This window comes from Peromyscus californicus, unplaced genomic scaffold, assembly GCF_007827085.1.
Source record: "Peromyscus californicus insignis strain IS unplaced genomic scaffold, ASM782708v3 Scaffold_6__1_contigs__length_162567912, whole genome shotgun sequence".
NCBI classification, from domain to species: domain Eukaryota; kingdom Metazoa; phylum Chordata; class Mammalia; order Rodentia; family Cricetidae; genus Peromyscus; species Peromyscus californicus.
The window spans coordinates 135066097-135086280 of NW_026294584.1; the positions used below are offsets into that span (position 1 = coordinate 135066097).

Genomic DNA, 20184 nt, shown 5'->3' on the forward strand with positions numbered 1-20184 from the left:
TTTTTCCTCAGCCCTGACACATGCAGAGAAGCCCATCAAAGGTGGTCTGTGTTTCCGTTCCTGGGCTTGAAATCTCTAGGATTTCTTCTTGGTTCTTCTTTATATTTATTTGCCTTATTTTTTAAAGTGTGTGTGTGTGTGTGTGTGTGTGTGTGTGTGTGTGCGCGCGCACACGTGCATGCTCTGGGGAGCATTTGTGTCATGGTGTACATGTGGAGGTCAGAGGACAACTCTGTGGAGTCAGTTCTCTCCTTTCACCTTTACGTGGGCTAGGGGGATCGAACTCTAGGCTCTCATGGCAAATGTTTTACTACTGAGCCATCTCTCCAGCCTTTCTTTTTGGTTCTTTCTTGAGGTTTCCTTTTGTAGATTTTCATTTTATGCGATCTTGATTGACTAGTGTTCTTTTGTCTCATTTAGTAAGACATTGTCTCCAGGTGTCCCATGTTTATAGCTTTCCTTTCCTTTTTGGTGCTGGGGATTGAACCCAGGACCTTGAACATGCTAGGCTAGCACTTTGTGACTGAGCCACAACCCCAGCCCCTTCTTGGATTTCTACCTCTCGGCTTTATTTACAGTCTGTCTTTGCTTGTTCTCTGTGTGCTTTGGAGTCCTTAGCACAACTCAGAGGTTTAAGTTTGTTTGTTTGTTTGTTTGTTTGTTTGTTTGTTTGTTTGTTAATGTGCATGAGTGTTTTGTCTGCATGTATGTCTGTATGAGAGTGTCGAGTCTCCTGGAACTGGAGTTATAGACAGTTGTGAGCTGCCATGTGGATGCTGGGAATTGAACCCAGGTCCTCTGGAAGAGCAGTTAGGACTCTTAAGTACTGAACCCTCTCTCCATCCCCTAGAGGTTTAAATTCTTGATCAGGTAAGTTTAGCATCCCTGCCGTGTCTTATTCTAGTGTCTTGGTCTTGGTCAATCTTTTCATCTCTTCAAACTGTGCCTTTAGAAAGTCTTCATATGTAGATACGATGTATCAGGCAAAAAGAACACTGTAAATAGTTGTGGTGCGGTTAGGTAGGGTGTTGGGGGCTTGATGGTCCTATCAAGCCTGAGCTCGTGCCTCAGGAGTGAACCTCAGAAGTGCTTTTCAATCCTCCCATCCCCGACTTCTGAGGTGGGACAAGATGGCCATCGTGGGCTCCAGTGGGTGCTTCCCTTCCCTCAGGTCAGCTAGGCTGGGATAAGAAGCTTAGGCTGTAGTTAATAACTTCTCTTGAGAGCAGACCTTATTTAAGGAACAAATCCGTTGTTATTTCAGAATGGTCCTGTTCCTGTTCCCTCTGCAGGAGACTTTCTTACAGTATTCACTGTGGGTACTCAGTGTAGCTCCTACAGGTAAAACGCACAAAGCCTTTCCCTCGCCCTCCCCATGACTGGGCTCCCGGTGGTGTAACTCTGAGATGTGTCCCCTCTGCCTCCAGCAGCTGTACCTGCTGTGGTAAGGTCCCCCTGCCTCAGAGTCTGCTCTGCTTTGCTCTGTGTCCATCTGCCTGTGGATCCCTTTCCCATTTTCTCACCTCTCTTTCAGAGAGAATAGCAACTCTTCAGTCATGTAACTACTGCTTGTCCCATCAGAGTTGTGTCTCCCAAACTTCTGATCCACAGAACCGGAACCACTAGAGTCTCCTCTGGAAGTATTTTCAAATGGGAGCTCCAGAAAATAAGCTGGGGACTATGCAGAGACTGAAATGTGCCAGGCGATGGTGGCGCACACCTTCAATCCCAGCGCTCAGGAGGCAGAGGCAGCTGGATCTCTGAGTTCGAGGCCAGCCTGGTCTACAGAGTGAATTCCAGGACAGCCAGGGCTACACAGAGAAACCTTGACTCAGAAAATTAAAAAAAGAGAGAGACCGAAACGTTTCTAGGTTCAGCCTAAGAAAATAATTGTTGCCCAGAAATGCAAGGATGTTCATTGAGATTTATAGGGGTAAATAAATGGCTGAATATAGATTGCTGCAGCTATGAGTAGATATTAAAAAAAATTTTTGAAGAATATTTAAAGGAATACTGTCCTAGTTAGCCTTCTGTTGCTGTGATAAACACCATGACCAAAGCAACTTGAGGAAGGACAGGCTTTGTTTTAGCTTACAGCCTACAGTCCGTGGTTGAGGAACACCAAAGCAGGGACTCAAAACAGGAGGAGCCTGAGGCAGAGACCACAGAGGAGCATCCAGCCTCACACTTAGCTACCGTCCTTTTTTTTTTTTTTTTTTTCTGGTTTTTCGAGACAGGGTTTCTCTGCGTAACAGCCCTGGCTGTCCTGGAACTCTCTTTGTAGATCAGGCTGGCTTCAAACTCACAGAGTTCCGCCTGCCTCTGCCTCTGCTGGGGTTAAAGGCGTGCACCACCACTGCCCAGTTTAGCTACCTTTCTTATCCAACCTAAGACCACAGTGGACTGGGCCCTCCCACATCATCAACAGTCAAGAAAACGTTTCACAGGCATGCATGCCCACAGGCCAGTTCAATGGAGGCAATGCTTCACAGGCATGCATGCCCACAGGCCAGTTCAATGGAGGCAATGCTTCACAGGCATGCATGCCCACAGGCCAGTTCAATGGAGGCAATGCTTCACAGGCATGCATGCCCACAGGCCAGTTCAATGGAGGCAATGCTTCACAGGCATGCATGCCCACAGGCCAGTTCAATGGAGGCAATACTTCACAGGCATGCATGCCCACAGGCCAGTTCAGTGGAGGCAACTTTCAGTTGCTGGTTCCTCTTCTTACACATCAAGTTAACAACCAAGATTACCCATCACAAGTACCAAAAGACTAACTGCACATTAAGGGGGTGATGGGGAGGACGTAGAACTAGATAAACATTTGATCTTGAATGCCTTCAAAAATCATGTAGAATAAATATGCACGTTTTACTATTGGCAGGAAACATAACAAATGTTTACTGGTTATTTTTGGACTGTGGGTTTATGAATGACTCACTTTCTTCTTTTATTTTCCTTTTTATTTCTTTTGCAAATTTTCTACCAACACATGATTATACTTAGAATAGAGAAAAAATGTAGTTTAAAAGGGGTTAGAAAAGCAGATGTGTCCATAGACAAATCAGTAGATTCCTGAATATGGGCCATAGTAAATATACATATATGCACATACAAATACATATATTCTGTCTCTGATAACCATAGAAAATAACCAGCTGACTAATCTTGTGTATGAGCGTGCATCTCCTTTTCAGTGGCTGTCCCACTTTTTAAAAGTTTTATATAGCACTTTTGCATGTCTGTGTGGTGTGTGTGTGTGTGTGTGTGTGTGTGTGTGTGTGTGTGTGTGTAGGCCAAAGGATGATGCTGTGTGTCTTCTTCAATTTCTCTCCACTTTATTTTTTTTAAGATTTTATTTTTGCTGGGCGGTGGTGGCGCACGCCTTTAATCCCAGCACTCGGGAGGCAGAGCCAGGAGGATCTCTGTGAGTTCGAGGCCAGCCTGGGCTACCAAGCAAGTTCCAGGAAAGGCGCAAAGCTACACAGGGAAACCCTGTCTCGAAAAAACCAAAAAAAAAAAAAAAAAAAATTTTTATTTTTATTTTAAATTGTGTGTGTGTGAAGATTTTAAATTGTGTCTGTGTGCATGTGGATTTGTACATATGTGTGCAAATGCCCACAGAGGCCAGAGTATCAGATCTCCTGGAGCTGGAGTTACAGGTGACTTTAGTTGCTTTACATGTGTTCTGGGAACTGAATTCAGGTCCTCTGGAAGAGCAGCAAATGCTTTTAATCCTGAACCATCTCTAGGCCTTTCTACCTTATTGTTTGATGCAGGATCTCCCACTAAATCCAGAACTTACCTCTTTGGCTAGACTAGCTATCAAGCAATTCTCAGGGATCCTCCTGCCCCAGCCTCTCCATTACTGGGATTACAATCATGCACCGCTGTACTCAGCCTTTCTTCCATGGGTTCTGGGGATTGAACCCAGGACCTCAGGCCTGTGTGGCAAGCACTTCACTAAATAAGCCCATCTATCCAGCTTACAACTCATTTACATATATATGTTTATGTGTGTGTGTGTGTGCGAGTATGTTCAATGAACAGACTTTTAGTATGCAAAATAAGTCTGCAAATCACTGAGTTTCTTCTACATAACACCTACAGAGGGTCCACATCATACTCAAGTAATAAGCCGTGAGTTGGTTGACACCTTATTTTAGTTCAGGCTTAGACTTGACTGTAGATGTAACCAATCGTTTTATTAAATAAGAAACACAGAACCAATGCAAAGAAGAAAGCCAAGAGATCAGAGCTAAGAGCCTTACCCACCTGCTGCAGCTAGCCTCTTCAGCCAAGAGGGACCTCTCTGAAAGAGACCTACTTCCTGTCTGTTTGTCTTTGTATAGACTTTCTGTTCTGCCTTCTCATTGGTTGTAAAACCAACCACATGACTGCCTCGTCACTGCCTGTCTGTATAGACCTCCAGGTCTTCTATGGTTGGTATTGAGATTAAAGGTGTGTGTCTCCAATGCTGGCTGTATCCTTGAACACACAGAGATCTACCTAGCTCTGCCTACCAAGTTCTGGGTTTAAAGGCATGCACCACCAACGCCCAGCTTTTGCTATGACTCTAATAGCTCTAACCCCTGGGCAACTTTATTTATTAACATACAAATAAAATCACATTTCAGTACAAATAAAATATCACCATACTTGACACTGCTAGTAACTTTTCTTTTACAAACACCTAAAGAAAAATCACTTGTGGGGGATGATGACTAATAGATATATGGATGGATAAATCATGATGATCCTTGAAGACTCAATGGTGTACATACATAGACAGACAAGCAAGATTAGATTGCTCCCTACACAGAAGGATTTGAGATGGATTATTGTAAAAGGCAGACACCGAGTGAACTTTGAAGAACAAGCATAACTTTGAATAGGGCCAGTGTGTTCTGTGGTAAGAACTGTGAGCAAAAGCTGGGGGTAGGAAAACAAGGGACGTATCTGAAGAAGAATTAGTGGCCAGCAATTTGTGTAGAGTTGTAGACTGTAAGTGAATGGAGGACAAGTGGGTGAGAATATTAGTATAAAGTCAGTTGAGGGGCAGGAGAAATGACTCAGCAGCTAAGAGCATGTACTGATTTTACAGAGGACCAGAGTTCTCAGCATCCACGTCAGATGGCTCATAAATACCTATAAACCAGTTGCAGGGGACCCTATGTCTCTGGCCTCCTTGAGCACCCACACTCATGTGCATACACACATAGTTTTATTATTTTATTTTTATTTGTTTTGTTTGTTTGTTTGAGACAGGTTTCTCTGTGTAGCCCTGGCTATCCTGAAACTCACTCTATAGACCAGGCTGTTCTCAAAACTCAGAGATCCACTTGCCTCTGCCTCCCAAGTGCTAGGATTAAAGGTATGTGCCACTACCACCTGTCTACAATTAAAAAACAACAAGAACAAAAAGCTGGTTGGAGGGCTGGAGAGGTGGCTCAGAGGTTAGGAGCACTGGCTGTTCTTCCAGAGGTCCTGAGTTCAATTCCCAGCAACCACATGGTGGCTCACAACCATCTGTAATGAGATCTGGTGCCCTCTCTGGCCTGCAGGGGTATAGGCAGGCAGAACACTTGTATGTGTAATAAATAAATAAATAAATAAATAAATAAATAAATAAATAAATAAATAAATAAATAAATAAATTTGGTGTCCTGGACTAAATACTTCTCCAGGTGCTGTGTGGGGATCTGGACAGGGGAGTGGGGTAGGCTGAGGAGGACATAGGCAGCTTTTGTTCTTTGTACATCCCTTCCAGGACTTCTACCTGACAGCCAGGGTGCATCTGTGGAGCAAGACCAGCCGTCACCAGGCTCACTGACTGTGTCATCCCCAGTGAAGTAGTCTGGTAGGTCAGAGCCCTTGCCTTATAGAAGAGAAAACTGAGGTCTAGGGGTGTGAAGTCCACAGGGTCTTGCTGTCTTTCTCAGGTGGTTTCAGACATGCCACCCTCATAACAAGGCCTCTCTGAGTGTTGATAGGCTTGAGCTACCACACTTGACCTGAGAGGCAGGATGCTTAACTGGGCTGTAGAGTTCTCACAAATGCTCTGTTGGCCACAGCACTAGGCAGGGTCTCTCTGAAACAGGAAACAAACCAACTTGATAAAATGATGTCTTGTCTACTTACTTTTTTGGGGTGCTTGGGATTGAACCCAGAGCTTTATGTAAATGAAGTACAAGTTCTAGACCGGAGCCACATGGCAGCCCAGATATTCAATTTGCCATGGACAATGAAAAGCCCTTTCAAATCCACATGTGGTCTGATTCCCTGTCTTAGGGTTTCTATTGCTAGGATGAAACACCATCACCAAGAGCGATTTGGAAAGGAAAGGATTTATTTCATTTATACTTCCATATTGCAGTTTATCATCAAAGACAATCGGAACAGGAACTCAGGAACTCAAAGAGGGCAGGAACCTGGAGGCAGGAGCTGATTCAGAGGCCATAGAGGGGTGCTGCTCACTGACTTGCTCCTCATGGCTTGCTCAGCCTGCCTTTTTTGTTTCTTTGTTTTTTTGGTTTTTTTTGGGGGGGGGTTTGAGACAGGGTTTTTCTGTGTATCTCTCACTGTCCAGGAACTCACTCTGTAGACCAGGTTGGCCTCCAGCTCAGAGATCTGCCTGCCTCTGCCTCCCCGAGTGCTGTGATTAAGGACGTGAGCCACCACGGGGCCTCTTAGACTGCTTTCTTATAGCACTCAGGATGGCCAGCCAAGGGTTGGCCCCACACAAAACAGGCTGAGCCCTCCCATATGATCACTGATGACAAAAATATACTACATGCTTGCATACAGCCGGATTTTATAAGAGGCATTTTCTCAACTGAAGTTCCTTCCTCCTAGTTTGTGTCAAGTTGAAATAGCCAGCACACTCCTGTGAAGGGATTGAACTGAAATTCTGAAAGCTCTCAGGGCTGGAAAGTGGTAGGCTGGGACTCAAACCTAAGTTTTCTTTTGCCATACATGGTAGCTGGCCAGCACCATCCTTTCATGTAGGGATTGTGAGAAATGTCTCACCAGATGCCAGATGCACAGATGTGTACTCCTTTAATCCCAGCACTCCGGAGGCAGAGGCAGGCAGGTTCAAGGCCAGCCTGGTCTACATAGAGAGTCCAGGACAGCCAGAACTATGTTGTGAGACCCTGTCCTGAAAAACTAAAAAGAAGAAGAAGAAGAAGAAGAAGAAGAAGAAGAAAGAAGAAGAAGAAGAAGAAGAAGAAGAAGAAGAAGAAGAAGAAGAAGAAATGTCAAACCAGAAACCTTAGGAATGCATTCTAGGCTTTGAAACCCCTCATGGAGATTTTTGCTTTCCCAAGGTTTCCATAACCCAAGACCAATCATGATCTGAAAATATTAAATGGAGTATTCCAGAGGTTAACAATCCATAGGTTTTTGATTGTGCCCCTTTCTGAGAAGCATACTGAAATCTCCCACTGTCCTACCTGGGATGTCAACCATCCAGTCGCCGCTTTGTTCCCACCCCCCTTCTGCCATCCTACCCACCCACTGGTTCCTAAGCACCATGTTGGTTACCATAGTGCTGTGATGACTGTGTTCAAGGGACCCATGTTTTACTTAACAGGAGGATTGAGAGTTCAAGACCACCCTGGGGTACAGAATAGCAAGACTGTGTGACATGAATTTCTAAATGGTCTTATTAATAAAAACCCCAGAGCCAGATATTGGGGTGAAAGCTGAAAGATCAGAGAAACAGAACAAGCCAGCCACAAGTACTTACCTCTACGAAATCCTCAGCCTCAAGAGAGTGTGTTCCTGTTTCCTCATGTCTTATATATCTTTTTCTGCCCTGTCATCTTACTTTCTGGGATTAAAGGTGTGTGTGCTTCCCAAGCAAGGGCATGAGATCTCAAGAGTTGGGATTAAAGGTGTGTGCCACCATGCCTGGCTCTGTTCCCAGTGTGGCCTTGAACTCACAGAGATCCAGATCTGTCTCCTAGTAATAGGATTAAGGGTGTGTGCCATCACTGTCTGGCTTCTATGTCTAATCTAGTGGCTGGCTCTGTCCTCTGATCCCCAGATAAGTTTTATTGGGGTACACAATATATCACCACAAGACTCTCTCAATCACCCCCCACAACACACATGTGAGAGCAAAAAAAGAGGCAGGTGAGGTGGTACCAACCTGCCATCTCAACACTTGGCAAGCAGGAGGATCAGGAGTTTGAGACCAGTCTTGACTGTAGAGCAGGTTTGAGGCCAGCGAGTGTACTTGAGACCCTGTTTCAAAAGCAAAGAAATGGAAGTGTAATAGTGTCGGTGCTTGTGATCTGAATGAGCAAAAATACCATAGAAAGTGTCCTTTAAGTAAAAAGATAAATGTTTAGTATCAGTATATATATGCCCCGGGGTGGGGTGGGGTGGACACATGTACCGGACTTGGTAGTAGCCACAGCTGCATTAGCTGAAAGTGTGAGAACCCAGGGACAAGTGGTGACACCGTTGTAACACCCCCCACCTCCCACACCCCCACACCCCCTACACTCCCTACCCCACCCCCGGTGACTCTGAGGCATAGTGGAGTTTCAGAAGCTTTGCTTAAGCGCGTGACTCATTGACTGTGGGGGATATGGGAACGTCAAGACTGGCCTCTCTGCTCAGTTGTCTCAAGTGAGCCTGCTCAAGGGACCTGGGAGAGGCGGGGCAGCTAGCAACAGACAGAGAATGGGCCAATCCAGGACCCAGGCAGCCGCAGATGCCAGGGAATTGAGGAACACAAAGGATATAAATTTTACAAGTCTAAACGTTTTGTCTTAGTACAAGCCCCCCCGCCCCTCCCCAGCCTGGCACCGCTGCTACTTGCCCGCCGCCCGCCGCATACCTGTGGGGATTTACACCCACTCTGAGGAGAGATAGCTGGGATTCCTCCAGCCTGGGAATGAGGTGTGTTTGACAAGTCTGCCCCACTGGAGAGATTAAGGATAATGAAAGACCCAGGTGTAGATGGATGTCTCTCTTTTGTCACCTGGAACTGCCTCTCTTTGCTCTGTAAGAGAGAGCCGCTGAGAGCGAGAGTGTCTGTTCCCACAGGGCGTGTGGGAACAGACACGCAAGGGCTGGGGGAGACTCCCTTCTGCAGAGCAGAGGCCAGCAGGGCTTAGCATCCCTGAGTGGTCAGGGTCGGGATAGTGTGGAAACAGGGGTTGGTGGGAGGGTGCTATGGCCTTTGCAAGAGCTGCCAAGGCTGGATGGGGGTGTGGGGGCGTGGGGGTGTGGGGGCGTGGGGGCGTGGGGGTGTGGGGCGGGACTGGGCTAGACACAGCAGGAGAGGAGGACAATGGTCCCCTGCAGAGGCGGACTCCGGGGGGGGGGGGGAAGCAGAAGTGTTTCCCAGGCTGAGGGTCAGGCTTCTGTCCTTTTGTTCTTGTATGGAAACTTGGGACCCTGCTGTGTGGTCAGTGCCAATTTTCAGTCCTGGTCCGTAGACAGCTGCCCTCCACAGCCAGGACCCCTCCCCAGCTTCTTTCTTTCTTTCTTTCTTTTTTTTTTTCAGAGCTGAGGACCGAACCCAGGGCCTTGCGCTTGCTAGGCAAGCGCTCTACCACTGAGCGAAATCCCCAACCCCCAGCTGCATTTTCTTAGAAAAGGGACTCCAGCATTATAACTCCAGCCAGGCTCAGCTGGGCAAGAAGGCTGATTGTGGGGTGAGGGGCTGGGAGAGATGGGGTGCCTTGCTGCCCTGGACAGCCGCCTCTGCCTGGGGTTCTCACAACGCTCTGCCCAGCTGTGGAATCCTCCACCGCTCTGGTCGTGAACTGTCAGCAGGAGGGCTGGGGAGGAGAAAAACCGTTGCGGAGGCTGTGACTTGCCTGGGTTGCCATAGTAGTCTTGGTAACAGGGACCTAGGCCTGGACAGGACAGGGTGCTGCTCTAGATGAAGGAGCAGGCCAGGGCCTCCCAGGTCGACAGGGTGGAATCTTCTCCAATCCCGGGCTTTCTTTTCTCCATCGAGGAGAAAAATGGAGCTGGGCAGTGTGAGGGTGCCTGAAGGGGAGGTATACCGCGCAGGGCTGGGGTGGGAGAGCAAATGAGACATAAGCCAGTGCACGTGCCACTAGCATCCCAAGCCCCAGGAGTTCAGCATTGCTGGTGACACCCCGAAACCCTTTCCAGAGCCACAGCGGCCTACAGGCAACTGCCCCGGGAGGTTGAGAAAGAGCAGGACAGAGGAAGAAACCCTGTTGTTTTTGTCTCCCCCCTTTTCCACGTGACACGCAGTACTTTTTCCTCCTCCCATAGAAGCCTATCCCCAACTCCCAGCATCCTGATGTGACCTACTTATCTGCTCCCTTAGAAGGGAGGTGCCCTGGAAGGCTCCCAGACAGGCGTTCCCTCAGAGTCTCTGACAGGCTCTTTAACAAGGAAAGTGCAGAGGCTGTAACCGGTGAGGGTGGAGTAGGGATGTTGGGAGGGGCGGGGAAGAGAGGTAGATGGAGGCTAGCGGAACAGGGTAGAGGGCTCCAGGTGCCATTGACTACCAAGACCTGCACAGACCATCACTGATGGTGTGGACCTAGAAGGACAGAGTGGGTTCCACTTCACAGATTAGGAAACTAAGACTCAAAGGTCAGATAAATGCTCACTGAACCGTGGATAAACAGCTCCTAAAAGATCTGGGACCATCTTTATTTTCCCCTACTGGTCATTTTGTTTTTTCCAGTAAGGAATTGAAGTTCAGAGAAGTTAAGTCATTTGTGAAAGTCACACAGCAAGCAAGTAGCAGAGCTGAGGTTTGAACCCATGTCTATCTGAATCAAACATGGGCTCTAGCCCTTCCTAGACTACAACTTTATTGGACTTAATAAGAAATGATTTAACAAAGCAGAAATCTCAGCATTTGGGAGGATAAGGCAGGAGGGTTGCTACAAATCTAAGGCCAGCCTTGTCTGCAGAGTGAAACTCTGTCTCAAAGGGGCGGGGGAGGGGGTGTCAATTTGGCAAAACCCCCATTCCCAGGTCTTAAGTAAATTTAGAATGCTGAGTCAGGTTGGTGATGGAGAAATCAAAGAATAATAGGATTGTATAATGCTATCATGTTATGCTAATCTTGGCTCTGGGAAGAGATTCTCTTCTCTGTGGAAGGCAGTAACAGAGAACATTCCCCTGATTCTCTCAGTGGCTCCCCAGGCCCTCAGGAGGACATCCCAACCCTCCAGCACCATGGCCTGCTCTGTTCTTTGCTCTGCCTAGTTTTTAAATCAAATGTTTTCAAATACACCCATATAACTTATTAAATAGGAATCTGTATCTAAATCCTTTGAAAGGATTTTTGCTTTGTTTTTTCTAATTTTATAAACTTTATTATTAAAAAAAGAAACCTTAAAAATAAATAAAAACACACACAAAGATTAGTTAGTTTTCTTTCTTCTCTTTTTCTTTTTTTTCCCCCAAGACAGAGTTTCTCTATGTAGTTCCAGGGGGCTGTCCTGGAACTTGGTCTATAGACCAGGCTGGCCTCAAACTCAGAGAGATCTACCTGCCTCTGCCTCCTGCGTACTGGGATTAAAGGTAAAAGCCACCACACCACTGGGCTAGTTTTCTTTTTCGATAAAATCTCACACTGTAGATTAGACTGGCTTCAAACTCTGAGCAATCTTCCTGCCTCAACTATCCAAGACCTAGGATTACAGTCATGCACCATACATTGAAAGATTCATTATTGGAATTCAGGAATTATTAATTAAGTGTTCAATTCTGGCCTGTGGATATAGCTTGGTGATAGAATGCTTGCCCAGTGTGCTCGAAGTCCTGCAGGAAACAATATTTTTCTTTCAGGTCTCAAATAGTTGAGACTTTTGGGGAGCTCACAGCCCAAGACCTGTGCATATAGGTGCCTAACAGGTAAAATAGGCTATAAGTAACCCGTGTCTACCTCCCCTGTATGCTAAGCTCCTATTGATACTATTTCCTCTGTCTAGAATTTTCTCTCTCCTTCTACAGCTATATCCTATCCACCCTGTTTGCCTCATGGCTCTGTAGTCTTTGACTCCCCCACCTCCATGTGGTTCTAGGGCAGCAGTTATGAAGTAACAATGAAAATAATGTTATGGTTGGGGGTCACCACAACATGAGGAACTGTATTAAAGGGCTGCAGTGTTAGGAAAGCTGAGAATCATTGTGATAGGGGGTCAAACCCAGGGCCTTGCACATGTTCTACCATTGAGCTACGGCACAGAAGTTCACATAAGAGTAGCTACTCCGTGTCCTCATCTATAAAGTGAACCAGTTCTGCCGGGCGGTGCTGGCACAAGCCTTCAATCCCAGCATTTGGGAGGCAGAGGCAGGTGGATCTCAGTGAGTTCTAGGCCAGCCTGGGCTACAGAGTGAGTTCCAAGATAGCCAAGGCTACACAGAGAAACCCTGTCTTGAGAAAAAAACAAAAAACAAACAACAACAGCAAAACGAATCAGTTTTACAGGGTATTAAAAGGATAAAGTAAATCAATACACAGAAATTGATGGTCCATGAGAGCTTGCTCACCACCAAATCTGCTTTAATAACCTTCCGCCTAGGTGATGTAGCTGTGTTTGTCTTCTTAGAACAATGTCTTTTATATAAGGAGCACTCAGTAAATGAATGTTTTTAAAGTAAAGGGTAAATTTTTATTTATTTATTTTAGACCATTTTCTTTTTTTAATTAATTTTTTAGTTACACTCATGACACTCATTAATTATACTCATGATATTAATTACATTTGTGGTATTCAAAATGAATTTTTTTAATTGTATTTATTTTTATTTTATGTGCATTTGTGTTTTGCCTGCATGTATGTCCATATGACGATGTCAGATCCCCTGGAACTGGAGTTACAGACAGTTGTGAGTTGCCATGTGAGTTCTGGGAATTGAACCCAAGTCTTCTGGAAGAATAGCCAGTGTTCTTAACCACTAAGCCATTTCTCCAGCCCCTGAATTTCTGGGTTTTTGTTTTGTTTTGTTTTGCCCCCTGGAGCTGAGGACCGAACCCAGGGCCTTGCGCTTGCTAGGCAAGCACTCTATCACTGAGCTAAATCCCCAGCCCCTGAATTTCTGTTTTTTTTTTTTTTTTTTTAAAGATTTATTTATTTATTATGAATACAGCATGTATGACTGCCCGCCAGAAGAGGGCACCAGATCTCATTACAGATGGTTGTGAGCCACCATGTGGTTGCTGGGAATTGAACTCAGGACCTCTGGAAGAGCAGTCAGTGCTCTTAACCTCTGAGCCATCTCTCCAGCCCCCGAATTTCTGTTTTTTGATATGGGGTCTTGCTGTCCTGCCCAGGCTGGGTCAGAGAGACATTCGGTGCTGAGGTTCGCATCAGAACCCAGCTCCCTTACTCTGGTAGAGTCCTTCTGCCACAGAGGGCAACCAGTAGGAAAATGAGCGACTGCAATACACAATACGGGCTGTAAAAGGGGAACCAGAAATGCTCTAAGAGACTTGGGGACAAGAACAAGTATTATAAAGCCTCAGGGATAAGTTGGTAATTCAAAATCCCTCCCCAGAGTGACAGAAGAGTCTGTGACATGTGACTGCTGCCATTATGTGAGGGGAAGGGGCTCCAGAAGACAGATGGGATGGGAATGTCCTCTTGGTTCACGGTAACGAAAGAACAGCTTGTGGACTTGGGGTGTAGCTCAGTAGTAGAGCACTTGCTTGCAAGGCCCTGTGTTCATCAAAAAAAAAAAAAAGTATTTTGTAGAAAGAGGTGGCTCCCCGGGTGGTGGTAGCACAGGCCTTTAATCCCAGCACTCAGGAGGCAGAGCCAGGCGGGTCTCTGTGAGTTCAAGGCCAGCCTGGTCTACAGAGTGAGATCCAGGACAGGCACCAAAGCTACACAGAGAAACCCTGTCTTGAAAAAGAAAGAAAGGAAGGAAGGAAGGGAGGGAGGGAGGGAGGGAGGGAGGGAGGGAGGGAGGGAGGAAGGAAGGAAGGAAGGAAGGAAGGAAGGAAGAAAGAAGGAAGGAAGGAAGAAGGAAGGAAGAAGGAAAGGAAGGTGGCTCAGTGTAGTGTCACTTACGGGGAACTTAAAGTGTGTACTTCACATCCAAAGACCTCCTCCCCACTCCTTCTGGAAAGACCTTTAACTTTGCGTCAGGGAGCTCATTCTGCCCTCACTGATGGCCACCAAGCAAACAAGGAAGCCCACGGGGGTGTTTTGAAATGGGCATTATTTGGTATCCTGGTATGAGACCGAGTTCTTGTTTTTTTGTTTTTTGTTTTGTTTTGTTTTGTTTTGTTTTCCGAGACAGGGTTTCTCTGTGTTTTGGTGCCTGTCCTGGATCTCGCTCTGTAGACCAGGCTGGCCTCGAACTCACAGAGATCCACCTGGCTCTGCCTCCTGAGTGCTGGGATTAAAGGCGTGTGCCACCACCACCCAGCTGAGGCCGAGTTCTCGAGAAAAGCCCATGCCTTGAATTCTGGATGCATGCCAGGCTAAGGGCTCTGCCACTGAGGTGTCCACATGCCAGCCACAAAAGAGCCTTGGTTCTGCAGGCCTAGAAGGGCTGTACACACTCCAGAGGGTTCTTGTGAGGACTAAGGAGGATGTTTTATGAATACAGTAGAGGCCCTGAATGGAGTTCATCCTCCCTTTACCTAGTTTTGAGGGCCCTACCGCAAGCAGCTGCACAGATGTAGGTGTGAAGGCCGTAGCTTTGGAAACTACCAGTTTTTAGAGTCCCTACAAGCCACCCTCCTTTCTGCCTAGGAGGCGGGGCACACAGGGTCAGGTGACAGCGGCTGCAACCCCCCTTAGGGGATCTCCCTAGTCGCTCCTCTCCTCCAGAGCCCAGCTGAAGGCCCCTAGCTCTGCACAGCAAAACCGGGGCCCAGCAGGGCCGTTTCGGTTCCTTTTTCGCAGAAGAGCTCTTGGTTTCCTGCTGAGTTTCCCCTAGGCTTCCCTTGGGTTACAGTTACTGAAGTCACCTCAGAGTGACAGCTACCGCTTTCTGAGGGCCTGGCTTTTCTTTTCTTTTCTTTTTCCCCTTCCAGACGTGTCAGAGCAAACCCAATTTACAGATGAGAAAATTTAAATGAGAGAAGTTCATCTGCTCACGGTCATAGCCAGCAAGGGCCTTGCCTAGGATGACAGATGCCCCCAGATATCTGGAAGAGGCCTATGCAGGGTCATTTTGAAACATGATGTTGTTAGGACACATTCTACCCCCAGCCAGACTAGGGCAGTGTTTAAGATTTTTCCTAGAGTTGATGTCTTTACTAAGGGTGGAGTCAAAGGTGTGTGTGGAATTCTTACCTGACTTCCAAGAGAAGCATCCCGGTTTGGGGCTTATCTCTTCTCCAGTCCTCATGAGAAAGGTAGGTACCTCTGCCCCCTCTGCCTGGAATAGAGAATACAGGCTAAGCTGTAGCTCAGGGCCTCTGCAACCAGAACCTTGCTACAGACCCACACAGACTAAGGATCAGGAGAGCTGGGAACATGCTAGGGGAGGGCTCCCAGGGGCCATCCTTCTGGTCCTTGCAGAACACAGGCTTCCCAGAATGCCTCCTTCCAAGTGAGAAGGTAGGTCTGGTGGAGAAGTCGGTGGTGGTAGTTTTTGAAAGCCAGAAAGCTTTGTGTATGTGAAAGGAAGGATTTGGGTTTTGCTGAGACTGGTTGTTTTTTATTATTTGAAAATCAGTACAAGCAGATTGTCAAAAAAATTTTACCACATTAGCATGGGTAGATATGAGAAAGGTCTAAAAACTACCCATCGGAACTTAAGATCTCTAAAGACAATGCAGACGATGCACGGAGGTCCTATCTAACCTTGTCTAACTGGCTGCGGATGCATGGAGGTCCTGTCTAACCTGGTCTAACTGGCTGCGCCTTCCTTCAGCAATGAGAGCTGAAAGCAGACTGCAGCACGGGAACCACCAGGGAAGAGAAATGTGCTGCCATGAACAAGACAACTAAAATGGGAATACGCTCTAGTTCATGAAATGAAATGTTGCTTGATTTTTTTTTTTTTATGGCTTTTCGAGACAGGGTTTCTCTGTGTAGCTTTGTGCCTTTCCTGGAACTCGCTCTGTAGACCAGTCTGGCCTCGAACTCACAGAGATCCGCCTGCCTCTGCCTCCCAAGTGCTGGGATTAAAGGCGTGCGCCACCAACGCCTGGCTTTGCTTGATTCTTGAATTGGACCTCAAACCAATGAAGAAAACATAATAAAACAGGCTGAGGGTGCAGCTCAGGAGTAAAGTCAGGCTTACGGAGCACGTGAGATCCCAGGTCGCATCCTAACACCAAACAGAACACAACCCTTACAAAGAAACCACTGGCGTGGGGGTGGCACACGCCTTTAATCCCAGCACTCAGGAGGCAGAGGCAGGTGGATCTCTGTGAGTTCGAGGTCAGACTGGTCTACAGAGCGAGTTTTAGCACTACACAGAGAAACCCTGTGTGGAAAAAAAGAAGAAAAGAAAAGTAAAGAAAAGAAAAGAGTACTCCCTGGTCTTCTAACGGCCTGAGTTTGGTAGTACCCACGTCAGACAACTCACAATCCCTTGTAACTCCAGCTCTGGGGGATCCAACAACCTCTTCTTGGCACTTGTGCACATGCATGCACACACGTGTAATTAGAAACCAAAAAAAAAAAAAAAAAAAAAAGAAACCACTGAGGATCTGGAGAGCTAGCTCACCAGTTAAGAGCACTTGCTATTCTCACAGAGGACCTGGGTTGGATTCCCAGGACCCACATGGTGACTCATAACCATCTGTAACTACAGTTCTAGGGGACCCTATGGCCACTTCTAAGCTCTTCAGGCACCAGGCATGCACGTGGTACACTAACATATAAGCAAAACACCTGCAGATAAAATGGCTAAGTCTTAAAAAAGAGAAACTTCTAAAAAGAAAAGTCACCAGGCACCCAGGATGAATTAAGGACTGGAGACTCGGCTGCACAGGGTCTTGCAAGGGAGTGAGGATGTAGTGGAAAAATTACACTCTGACTTTTCTTGAGCCAGAAGCCCCATAGCTTCTTTAAAAAAGAAAAAAAAAAAAAGTGTCAGTTTAGCCAGGCTTGATGGGTGCACGCGCCTTTAATCCCAGTACTCAGGGGGGCAGAGACACAGATTCCTGGGACTTCCAGGCCAGCCTGGTCTACATAGCAAGTTCCAGGGCAGGGCTGCATAGAGATCCTGTCTCAAAAAACACAAAACAAACAAACAGGCCAAGAGTCGGTTTCCACATTCACAAAGCGAGGAATTTAGACATGCTGGGTTTCTAGGCTGCCCTCAATTTGGAAATTCCTTCTACAATGATATTTTCATTACATGACACTCTGCTCCTCCAGCTCGAAAACACGTTAATCATCTGACTAACTGCTCAGATTTCCTGCTTTATGAGGTCATCGCTGCCTGCTCCAAGTGCTTTTGGCTGCCGGAGAGCAAACATTCCACACGTGGACTGGAAACACATTTCACTGTGACAGTGGGTCTGCCACTTTGGGGGCTGCTCATTTCATCCCAAGCAGCGCTGAGCCGGGGTCATCTCCAGCGGGCTTTCCGAGAGCTCAGAAGACAGAATTTCCTACTTTGCTTTCTGACAACTGCAAAAAAATCCTTAAGGGTTTTGCCAAGGGAGAGCCAGGGTCCTAGAAACTTCACACCACATGCTCCCAGCTCTCAAAGTGATTAGCATTCTTCCTCTCACCTCCAGGCCACTATCAGTCTTGTCTCTTCTGGGTAAGAGGGGGTGGGGTTTCTGTGTGATGTGATCTGGAGCTGGGGCTGAACCTTCAGGAAACACTGGCTGGGGATCTATGTATATTATATGTCTACAGTCAGGACAAGTGGTCATGTTCTCTCAATGACAAACTACACATAGTTTCCAGAACACTTCAATAGTTCCTTACAGGTACTTCAAACCTTGAAACCCATAGACTGGGCATTTGTGTGTGTGTGTGTGTGTGTGTGTGTGCGCGCGTGCGCGCGCGCGCGCGCATGCTTTCCAGAAAATTCTCACATAGTGCTCTGTATACCCTCTTGGAGGCACATGCAAGACGTAGAAACAGAGGGGAGGAGTGGGGAGGGTTACTAAACACCAGAAGAGCAGTTAAGGGCTCTGGAGCTGGGCTGCTCGCGCTTGAACCCTGGCCTGTCTGCTCTGGGGCACATTACCTACCCTGTCTGTGCCTCCGTTTCTTAAAAGATTACTGTGAAGGTTAAGGGAGTTCATTCAGGGAGGGCACCAGGAGCAACATCTGCCCAGGTAGTGCTATGGAAGTGTGGCAGTTGCCATAACAAGTTCTGTGCTAACTGCCTGGCATGTATTATTTATTCTCCCTTTGAAAAAGAAAAAAAATAATAATACTGAATTCTACACTAGCTTGTAACAAATGACAAGAAACTGATGTAAAGATCAGGCCTTTGTTTCCTCTTTTCCCTTCTTTGTGAAAGGTTTTGTGCTGTGCCTAATTGTATTTTTTCCCTTCTCCTTTCTCCCTTCTTCTCCCCTCCCCTCTCTTCTCCTTCTCCTTCTTCCTCCCCCTGCCCTCTTTTCTTTTCCAGAGCTGAGGACCGAACCCAGGGCTTTGCACTTGCTAGGCAAGCACTCTACCATTGAGTTAAATCCCCACCCACCACCACCACCCTTTTTTGTTGTTTTAAAGACAGACTGTCATGTAGCCCAGGCTGGCTTCAAACTTGCTCTGTAGCTGAGGATGATTGTGAACTTCTGATATCTGCTTCCTTCTGATATTGCCACATCTGGTTTTATGGGGATTAAAACCAGGACATGCATGCTAGGCAAATATTCTAGCACCTAAGCTACATCCTCAACTCCATCTCCCTACTTACTTTTTTTTTTAATTTATTTTAATTTATTTTGCAATACAATTCAGTTCTACATATCAGCCACGGATTCCCTTGTTCTCCCCCGTCCCGTCCCCCTCACCTTCCCCCCAACCCCCCCCCCCCATTCCCATCTCCTCCAGGGCAAAGCCTTCCCCACAGACTGAGGTCAAATTGGTAGAAAACACAATAGCATGAATTAGAAATGTCCATGCGGGTGATGGTGGCGGTGGCGGCACACACCTTTAATCCCAGCACTCAGGAAGCAGAGACAGGTAGATCTCTGAGTTCAAGGAAGCAGAGGCAGGTGGATCTCTGAGTTCGAGGCCAGCCTGGTCTACAGAGTAGATTCTAGAACAGTCAAGGGCAGCTAAGGCTACACAGAAAAACCCTGTCTTGGAAAAAGAAAGAAAGAAAGAGAGAGAGAGAGGGAGGGAGGGAGGGAGGGAGGGAGAAAGGAAGGAAGGAAGGAAGGAAGGAGGGAGGGAGAGAAAGAGAGAGAGAGAGAGAGAAGAAAAGAAAGGTCCTTGCTAACTATATAGATGATGATGGTGATAGCTTTAGTGATGATGGTTGAACCTAAGACCTTCTATATCCTTAGCTAGCGTTCAATAAAACTTATTTTTACCTGTTGCAGAAAATTACATACTGTAAATATGCACTGAACTGTTCTTTTAAATTACATTTATTTATCGTATGTACTTGTATGTGTGTGCATGCACGTGTACCAGGCTGCATGTGGGAAGTTTCTTTCCTTCCACTGTGTGTGTCCCAGGGATCATGAAACTTAGGTTGTCGGGGCTGGGGATTTAGCTCAGTGGTAGAGCGCTTGCAAGTGCAAGGCCCTGAGTTCGATCCTCAGCTCTGAAAAAAAAAAGACAAAATAACAAACTTAGGTTGTCACACTTAGTGGCAAGTGCCTTTACACACTTAAACATCTCAATGGCCCCGTCCTGGGCTATTTATATATCCCTACTCATGAGTGTGTGTTTAACATTTACTGTGTAGTTCGTGTGGGAGAGAACAAAGACCGCAGAACAGCACAGAGCATGGCTCCCGACAACTTGAGGACTTTATAGAGATGCTCGAAACTTATATGGAATGATCAGGGGTCAACACAGGAAGCTATGTGGTGAAATACTAAACCGAAGTTAAACCTAACAAATTCCTTGTAATCCTGTTATCCATATGGCTGGTGCAGAAGGGTTGTGAATTTGAGGCTAGCTTGAGCTGTATAGTAAATATCAGGCTAGTCAGGGCTACAAAAGGAGGCTCTACCTCAAACAAAACAAAATCAAAAAAACCCTGAAACTAAGTTTCAGTGCTACTGTGATACTTGTAGAAAGTGTACTTGCAGTATTCAATGCTATT

At 46.6% G+C, this 20184-nt stretch overlaps 1 protein-coding gene across 3 annotated transcripts in view; it reads left to right on the forward strand.

Moving 5' to 3' along the window:
• Positions 1-20184, forward strand: part of Ninj2 (ninjurin 2) — a 105929-nt gene that overhangs the window by 11743 nt on the left and 74002 nt on the right. The window contains exon 2 of one of the 3 annotated variants that reach the window (XM_052720330.1): positions 5777-5866. The exons of the other annotated variants lie outside the window; for them this stretch is intronic. The gene's annotated coding sequence lies outside the window, so the exon portion shown is untranslated. The remainder of the gene's footprint in view (positions 1-5776; positions 5867-20184) is intronic. 3 annotated transcript variants of the gene reach the window in all.